At 34.9% G+C, this 9,847-nt stretch overlaps 1 pseudogene; it reads left to right on the top strand.

Moving 5' to 3' along the window:
• The window catches only part of LOC139439826 (nectin-3 pseudogene), a 61,371-nt pseudogene extending 51,849 nt beyond the window's left edge, over positions 1-9,522 (top strand).
• Positions 9,523-9,847: the final 325 nt, after the last annotated feature.

The following is a 9,847-nucleotide window of genomic DNA, read 5'->3' on the forward strand; positions in this document are numbered from 1 at the left end:
CACCAGCCCACAAGTGCCATGGAGAGCTGACTCAGCAAGGTGACACAATAGAAAAGGAGACAAGTAAAAATCAGAGAAGCGAATGGACACAGAAAGCAAAACAACAAGCAAGCTACAAGGATGGGGGAGATAAATAAAATAAATACAGACACACAGAAGAATGCACAATGAATAGACACAGAGAGCAGACAGCAAGCAAGCTGCAAGGAGGGGAGGATAAAAAAAAAAGAAGTATATGGAGTACAAGAAGTATCCAAGATAATTTTTTTTCTTATAATAATTAGTCACGGGTTCAGAATGTCTAAAAAGAATGATTTTATAATACTCTGGAAAATATCCATATATTTTTCTTTTTTTTACCCTTCAGGTGTCAGACCAACACCTCTGCCATTTACTTTTGCTCGAGATTCCATAGCTGTATATACCTTCATTAAAACTAATGATTTACTAATATTATTTAATTAATTATTATTTAATTTATTTAAATTAATATTATCAATAATATTAAATTAATATTATTAATTAATTAATATTAATATTATTTAATATTATTTAATTTATTAATATTACTGCTTAAGGTACAAAACATGATTTTTCATATGTTTAATGAATATAATGCATGATGTCCCTTACCTGTTAGAAGAACTAGAGCAGATATTTAAGAGATTTATTTGAAAAAAAAAACTCGAAGGAAAAAATATTTGATTTTTTTTGCTACATTAACATTTTCTAATATTTAGGATAGCATGTTTTATTATTTAAAGAAAAAGACTATCTCAAATTATTTTGAGATTTCCAAGTTTTTACCTTATTTTTATGTATGGAAATGCAGTATACTGTTTAAGAATTTTGGGGGCATATGGTTATATGGTGGTTTGGAGCTGTGTACCCCAGAAAAACATGTTCTTAAACTTAATCCTTGCTGTGAGTGTGAACTCTTTTAAATAGGACTTTTGATGAGGTTACCTCATTTAGGATGTGCCCTAACTGACTTGGGATGGATTTTAATACCATTTCTGAAGGCTTTATAGGGAAGAGCACAGAAAGAGAAAGACACAGAGGAAGCAGCTGAAGCTGGAAGTCAGCAGAACTGTGAAGCCAGGAGAGATTGTCATGTACATTGCCATGTGACAAAAAAAAGCCAAGAACCAAGGATATCTAGCAACCAGTCCTGGAATGCCAGTCTTCTGGGAGAAAGTATTGCCCTGCTGATGCCTTGATTTTGGACTTCTCCTAGCTTCAAAACCACGAGCCAATGAAATTCCCATTGTTTAAGCCAACCAGTTGCATAGTATTTGATTTAGCAACCAAGAAACCAAAACAAAGATAGATGCAAAAATCCTCAAAAAATATGAGCATAACAAATCCAACAGCACATTGGAAGGATTATATACCATGACAAAGCGTAATTTATTACAGGAATGCAAGGGTGGTGCAACATAAGAAAATCAATTAATGTAATACCCCACATTAACAGAATGAAGGGAGAAAAAAACAATGCATGATCATCTCAATTGACACAGAAAACACATTTGACAAAATCCAGTACACATTCTTGATAAAAATACATATAACATTAGGACTAGAAGGAGACTTCCTGAATATGATGAAGAGCATATATGAAAAACCCACAGCAAACATTATATACAAAGGCGAAGAAGGAAATGTCATGAACAAGACAAGGATGCCCATTGTCACCACTGTTATACAACATTGTACTAGAAGCTCTTCCCAGAGCAATTAGGCAAGGTAAAGAAATACAAGGCATCCAAATTGGAAAGGAAGACGTAAAACTTCCCTTTTTGAAGATGACATGATCCAATATATAGAAAATCCTAAACTCCACAACAAAACTACCAGAGATAATAAACAAATTCATCAAAGTGGTGGGATATAAGATCAACATGCAAAAATCATTAGTATTTCTGTATTCTACTAATGAGCAATCTGAAGAGGAAATCAGGAAAAAATCCATTTATAATAACAACAAAAAGAAGCAAACATCTAGGAATAGATGTAACCAAGGATGTAAAGAACTAGCTCACAGAAAACTACAAAACATTGCTAAAATAAATCAAAGAAGACCTAAATAAATGGAGGGACATTCCATGTTCATGGACTTCAAGATTAAATTTTGTTACAAGGTTTATACAACTCAAAGTGATTTACAGATTCAACATAATCCCAATAAAAATTCCAGCAGCCTTCCTCACAGAAATGGAAAAGTCAGTCATCAAATTTATATGTAAGGAAAAGGAACCCCAAGTAGCAAAAACCATCTTGAAAAAGAATGAAGTTGGAGGGCTCACACTCCTGATTTTAAAACTTATTACAAAGCTATTATAATTTATATGATAAAGATGAAATAATAACATTAAATTCTCATTTACTACTCTGAGCCTGGATCTAGCTCTTAACTCAAATGCAAATTTTAGAGTTCTGAGGATGCCTTGGCACTGTCTTCTCATTGTGATCAGAAGTGAAAAGCTCATCCCACCTGTACCGTCATTATGGATCACTTTGAGATACTGTTCATGGTATCTGGGTCTACCCTACGTAGCAAACTTCATTACTGTAGCTAAATCAGATCATTCTTGTTTCTGGAATGATTCCTGTCCTCAACTTTGGTACTTTGTACAGCTTTTCCTCTGAATTAAACCATAGCAAATTAAAAAGCCGTCTTTTGCGCTTTAAAAAATGTATGCTTGCCCTTGCCTGCTGGCTCATTATCATTTCACTCTAAAGCAATGGTTCTCAATTTGACAAAACATTGGAGTCACCTGAAACCTTTAAAAATACTGACATCCTGGTCCTATAATCAGAAATTCGAATTGAATTGTCTGGGGCATGGCCTGGATACTAGGATTTTTTTAAAACTTCCCAGGTAATTATATTATGTAGCTAAGGTTGAGTATAACTACCTTTAAGTAACATTTGACTATTGTTCATAATCAAAGCAAATTTTAAAACATATTTTGCTTGTACTAAACATTTTTTCTTCTAAGAACTTACTAAAGGACAATATGAGTGATATAAAAGTGTTCTTGGGTTTCCACATTTTAATAAAGTTAAATTCAGAATAAGTCTTTCGAGTTTTTAATTTTATAAAATGATTGTGACACAAATCATAAACTTCATAGCCATCCTAAGAATAGGTGAACGGATGCTTTCAATTAGTTCTATGGTAAATATTGCTTTTATTTTATAGTTTAAAAGTCTAGCTTTCTAAATTAGGCACTTTGGGAAATATTAATTCTATAGTAAATTAATAGTGTAGTTTATGGCAGAACATAACATTTTATGAGAATAGAACGAAATAACATGAATGGCAAGCCTTCCTCCTACCCCCCGCAACTTAATGCATCCATAGTTGCCTACATTGCTATATGTAGTTTTAAATATAGGATATTCTAGTTTATTAATGCACTCTTTCCAAGCAATGTTTTAAAAATTGATTTTCAATTTGCATTAGAAGGAATGTGTTTCTTGTTCAGCAGCTGCACATGGATTTAATTATTAAAAATAAATAAGATCTAATGTTTCATTGTATTTTCTGAATCACAGGATAATTTGGTCAGCTCTGCTATCTAAAAAGGCTTGAAAGAAAGCCAAACCACAAAAAACAATTGTTCTGGTGAGGAGGAAATTATTAGTAAATTCCTGTGATTTTCCCTACTTAACAAACATTTCAAAATGGATGTAGATTTGCCAAATACTCTGACTGGTTCTCTGCCTTGCGATTTGGTTAGAGAAAAATGTTATACATAAATTGTTGATGTGAGTTTTACATTTAACATGTAGTTTCAAAACCAAAACTACTTCCTGTCCTGGCGTAGGACTATTAGGCAGCTTTACTTAAAGATGCAAGGACCAGAGAGCATATTGTGATGTGTGTGTGTCTTTGCTACTGAAAGTATGCAGGTAGTGGGAAGAAACAACGTTTGAAATGTACAGGATCAGAAACTAGCCTTAGATGAAAGAAACTTGATAGCGGTTTTCTCAAATTTGAAAACAATATTAAAATAATTAGGTATTATGAAAATAAAAAAAGAAACTTTTAGAATCTTTCAGTAATAGGAAATTCTGTCAACCATGCTAGAGGAAAGAGTCAATTACATTTCTATCCTCCCTGAAGAAAATCTGACAAAATTGTCTTTTCAAGAGATGATCAACGAATATACAGATGTAGGAAAAAAGTGTTAGAAAGGTGTGCCAGGCAGTTAATTTATAAGAAATTTTATTTTTATTTATGATATTTGTTAACTTTTAAAAATTAGTAATTTGATTACTTTTCTTATTGTAAATAAATACTTTGTACCCCAAATTTTTATTTGTAACTTTGCATGCCACAGGACATGGATATGTTCTGCATTCTCACTGAAGCAATTCACCTTACTGAACACACTTCCCTTATCTCCTTCCAAATCATAACTTCTTATAACACCTCAATCCTTTATTCCTGCCTTTAAATCTGTGATCCCACTGATGATCTGATCACATCAGAGCTGAATATTTCATCTGTGCTAGTTACTGCCTGGTGTTTCATCCCCTAGCACACAAACCACCCTAACATATTAATTTGTGTTCTAATTTACCATGGCAGCTGTATTTTAACAGAAATGATCTGCAAAGACCATGTCTTAATCTTCCCTTCTGGGGATTAGTGATGGGACTGTTGGGGTGATGCTTTCACATGAGGGAAAAAAGCATGCTGGGGGCTTTTAGCACTTAATATATTTACCACCATTTTCTCTTCTTGTGGGATTATCTAATCCTGGAAATTGAAAAAGAAACCTTTTGAAACTGAGAGAGTGGTAAGAAGCAAAGGGAAAGAGGAAGAGAAAGAAGAGGCAGAGAGAAAAGAAAAGAAATTTGGATTTGTAGATATGGTGCATTGAGTATAACCAAGTTTGGACATGTTCTTGTTCTTAATCCACATTCTGGTGGGACCAAGGACCAAGGATAGCCAGCGGCCAGCCTCAGAATGCCACAGCCTTCTGGGAGAATGCATTGCCTTGCTGATGTGCTCATTTTAACTTCATCTAGCCTCAAAACTGTGAACCAATAAGTTCTCCTTAAGCCAACTCATTGTATGAAATTTGTTTAGCTGGGAGACTAAAACAGTAGATTTATAGTTGGGTGAAAGAAGGATTAGTGCTGCACTGGTAATAGAGATACTTTACGTATAGGACATGATAATAAGGCTACTCTGATGATCCCCATTAGTTAACCCACTTCAGGAGATGATTTACTTCTCTGGAGTGTAAAAGTTCATTCCTAATACTTGCTAATTAAAGCAGCAGACTGGCAGTGTGAATGATGGCAGTTTCGTCAGTGACGGAATCAATTTCATCAGTGACCAATACAGCTTTTGAAATCTCTTGTATCAGTTCTTTGATGGGCAAAGAAAGACAGAAACCATAGGTAAGTCTCCCAGGTATTAGAAAGAAGATTAGTGAAGTTTAATTTTTAAGGTTGAAGGAGGATGGAAAAATAAGTGAAAGCTGTATTGATGTTTTAAAATTTAAACAAGAAAAGTTAGGTTAATATTGAGATTTAATTGTATTATCTAGTTCTGAACTAGATAATACAATTTTAAAATTGTGAATGGTAGGGGATTGGGAGAATATTTATTTTTGAATGTGATGTCCCACAAAGGGCAAGTGATATAAATAACAAATGCAGAATAAGTAATTTTCATTGTGGGAAATCACTGTTTTGGCAAACAGAAAAAAACTTCTCTAGATATTTTTTTATGTAGGGATGCCAAGAAACACTACTAGTGAAAGGTGATTTTAAAATTCTCTTACTGAATCAAACTGTTGTCCTACTGGTGCTGAGGCTTATTTTCCAGCTCCATGTTGGTTGCCTATCCCCTGTGCCCTGCAGGTACAAACTCCAAACTGGTTATTCAGCAAATTCTGTACTTCTGCAATTCAAATTTTCCACGTGGTGTTCTGCTTTTTCTCACCCTTAATTTTCTTAGGAAACTGTTTGATGTGTTGCAAAAGTCTGTTTATTTGTTAGCATCTGTTCTTTGACCTTTACCACCTGGGACACGCTACTAGTCACCTACCAACATTGGATAGGTGTGATGGAGAAATGTATTTTGAAAGCCACTTTCCACTTTTTTTAAAAAGAAGCCTTAGAATATGAAATTAACTCATTTATTAAGAGCTTATTATGAGGGAGGGACTAGGCTGTGCAAGTATGTGTACCACTGAGGTGGTTTAAGTTCAAGGAAGAAAGACTAGCTTTAGTGAGGTTGGGCTAAAAAAAGAGAATGAATTGAAAGTCTACTACACAGATTAAGAATCAAAGGAAGAGTAAAAATGTCAAGACCTGGAGAAGAACAGGACCCAGGGTGGCTCCAGGGAACTCTATGGTGAGAAATCAAGGACAATCTCTTCAGGGCATTATCTTTGAAATATCGCAGCTCCAAATTCCTTTTATCCTTATGTGGCTCCACTCAGGTTTCAGACCATTAGAGAGAGAGGCTGACTGCAAGCTTGGACCCAGAGCCTGTGTTGTCCAATTGCAGTGGGAAGGAGTCTTACGATGTCGTGGGCTTGGCCATCTGCTTACCTTTCTCTTGGCAGTACCATTAGGGCTCAAAAGAATAGGAGCCCATAGAAAATGTGGGTTGTTGTTCCTAGAATAAGGTGAAAAGGATGTAGGACAAACAAATGTAACAGATATCCATTACATTATGGGTCTATTAAGACACATTACCAAAAGAATCAGACAGTCAGAGTAAAATAATTTAATCCACTCTGTCTTTTACCTTGGGTCATTTCTTATTCAGCTTCCAAAGCAACCTGTGCATATAAGGGCATTTAGCCTTTGCTGTTTAGCAGGGCTGTTTTCACTTAACTTAGAAGCATGGAATCAGCTGTAGTGCACATGAGTAGAAAAAAGCAACAAACACATTGAAGGATTTTAGCATTTTTGCATTTCCAAAAGTAGTCTGGAAGTCTTGGCCAGGTCACTTTAAGAGATTGTATGTATAATCATGTTTGTAAATACTCATTGACCTTATAGCATAGAGTTTCAGGACTATAGTTGGAGTCAGTCGTGGATTACAATTCTAACTCTGACACTTTGTAAAGTTGTGACCTTGAGTAGGGACTCAGTTATGTCAATTGTAAAGTGGGTATAATACTACCTAAGTTATTGAAAAGATTATATGACAATATATTTATATGACTACATAAAAAGTCTTGAATCAATAGTAGCTATAAATATTTTATATATATATTGTTCAGAAAATTTGTGTTGTCAACTGGGAGCCAAATATTTTGCTACTTACTGTGGCTACAAAGATGGCTAAATCATGGTTCTGGCTTTTAGAAAGCTCAATAATAATATATTTGTGTGTGTGTATTGTATGTATACACAAAGAAATATGTTTGGACAATAGATATGTACATATGATGTTTAGCACTTGGTAATAACATTAGTTTTTGAATTGGCAAACTGCACCCTTGCTCTTGCTCTCAAAGAATTCATAATTCATTACCCATCTCTTCAGTTGCATATTATTTAATAGTCCATTTCTAAGAAAGGTCCAAAAGTGACAGTAAGTCAAACAAACTAAGGCATATGAAACTTAGATAATTATTTTGTATTTTATGTTTTAGTATTTTCTTTCAAAGATTATTTATCACGGATTCTTATATTTATTATAGAATTTTGTTGTTCTGGCAAGAGGGATTTGTTTTTGATAAGACCGTACATTTACTGAAGGAAAGCTATTGTGTTTAAAACACAACACAATTTATTCTTTAGTTTTCTGAGATTCAGCTAGTTATTCTTCTATGTATTAAAAAAAACGATTAAACATTCACACATAATTCATGAGTACACGTATTATGCAACAATTCAAACTACTCAGAGCTAATTAGAGGAAAAAGTCAACATCCCTTTCATGTTTTACCTCTTACTGGTAAAATTTGACCCAAGAATGAGGCTAGTAGCATTAGCAATTCCTCCCTTCATGGGAGGTTGGGAGGAGGAGAGATGGCATGGGAGTGTAGCTGGTATTATGCCCTCTCATGTGGGCTGACATGGCAATATGAGGCAGAAGGATAGAATGTTCTTCTCCAGCAAACATGTCTTGAAGATCCTGCCATTCCAATACATAGGAATCTAAATCATTTAACAGTTTAATATTATTCCATGACTTATTAATATATTTATAAAGGATTTTAGGGTTTTAAAAATTCTTTCATAATTTTCTTCTGATTTTACTCTTACCACAAGCCTGTGATAAGTTTTGTTTTAGAGATATGAGATTAAAGCCTTAAGAGATCTGTCTATGAATTCAAGAATTATGGATGTCTACTTCAGTTCTACTTCAGGTATAATATATACTACTACTTCTTGTTAAATGTTAGTTTATATCTAATTTGGATAAGAATAACTAGGAAGTCATTTACAGTTAAAGTTATTTGTTGAAGAATCCCCTCCCTCATCTGTTTGCTCACTGTTTTGGCTCATTGTTTGCACTCCTCTGTTTGTTGTTGTTGTTGTTTTTGCTCATTGTCTCCTCAGTGTCTGTTTGTTTTTTCTTTAGGAGGCACAGGGAACAAAACCTGGGACACAGGGGAGGTGGATGCTCAACTGCTTGAACCACATCTTCCTGAAGAACCCCCTTTTGAAGGGCCTTATTTCAGTTCTCTGCTGTAAATCTGATTCAATAAGTATTTATTGGAAAATTATGACATGTTTACTTTATGTTGCTTATTTTTATTTTGGGGATAATTCCCCATCTTATTACTCTTTTCAGGGGCAGCTTTTGCCTCCCACATCCCAGCCTCCCTCGCAGTTAAGACATCTATCTACATGTGATCTAGCCTTGGCTAATCTTTTCTGCTTCCATCTTGGACTTTGAATTACTAACAAGTGGCCCAAGAAATAGTGCAAAAATTCCTCTCTGGTGGCAGGTGGTTTCCACGAAGGTATCACTATCCAGTCTCCAGGGACAGCAGTGGCAATGAATCCTAAAGTCAACTTCCCCTGGTTTATTGCCCTGGGAGGGTGGTGTTACAATCTATGGCATGCAGTTTCCAGCAGTAGAGGTGCATTGCCACCCCTGCACAGATTAGGGCTGTGGTCCTGGCTAGTGGCCAGTCTTCTTTATGTCTGCTCATTCTAGGCATAGTTCTCCAACCATTCCAGTAATTATATGAGCTGTCGAGTAGACTTTTATTTTTAAATTCACATATAGTAAATTCACTCTTTGAAGTACACTGCTGTATGGATTTTGATAAATATATAAAGTCATGATCTACCACCACAATCATGATATAGAAGAGTTCCATCCTCAGTCCCCAGCCCCCTTTTCTCTCAAGCTACTCCTTTGTATTCACCTACTGGCCTACCCCCAGCTCCTGATTTGTTTTCTATCTCTACCATTTTCTTTTTTCTGGAACCATAGTCTATTATCCAATAACCTTTTAATAAATATTAATAAATGTATTTTATGCTTAAATAATAAATAAAATTTATTGGATGCTAACATTTGTTATGTTCTCTTCTTACTAAGTGCTTTACATTAATGAAGCAATTTAATGCTCACTAAAGTTCTCATAGATTCTCTTATTATCTCTATTTTACATATGAGAAAGCCGAGGCACAGAGAGGTTAAAACTATTTACCCAAAGTCACAGAGCTAGAAAGTGGCAGCGTCAGGATCTTAACCCAGGAAGCTTGGTGCAAGACCTAGGTTTTTAACCATACTGTACTGTCTTTTAAGTCAGCCAGAGTTGGTTTCTGTTGCTTGCATCTGTGAACTTGAATGATAGATCTGGTAAGCAAAAAGTCTGAAAGTACAACATGCTCATGG

The sequence above is a fragment of the Dasypus novemcinctus genome, chromosome 2, assembly GCF_030445035.2.
Source record: "Dasypus novemcinctus isolate mDasNov1 chromosome 2, mDasNov1.1.hap2, whole genome shotgun sequence".
NCBI lineage: Eukaryota > Metazoa > Chordata > Mammalia > Cingulata > Dasypodidae > Dasypus > Dasypus novemcinctus.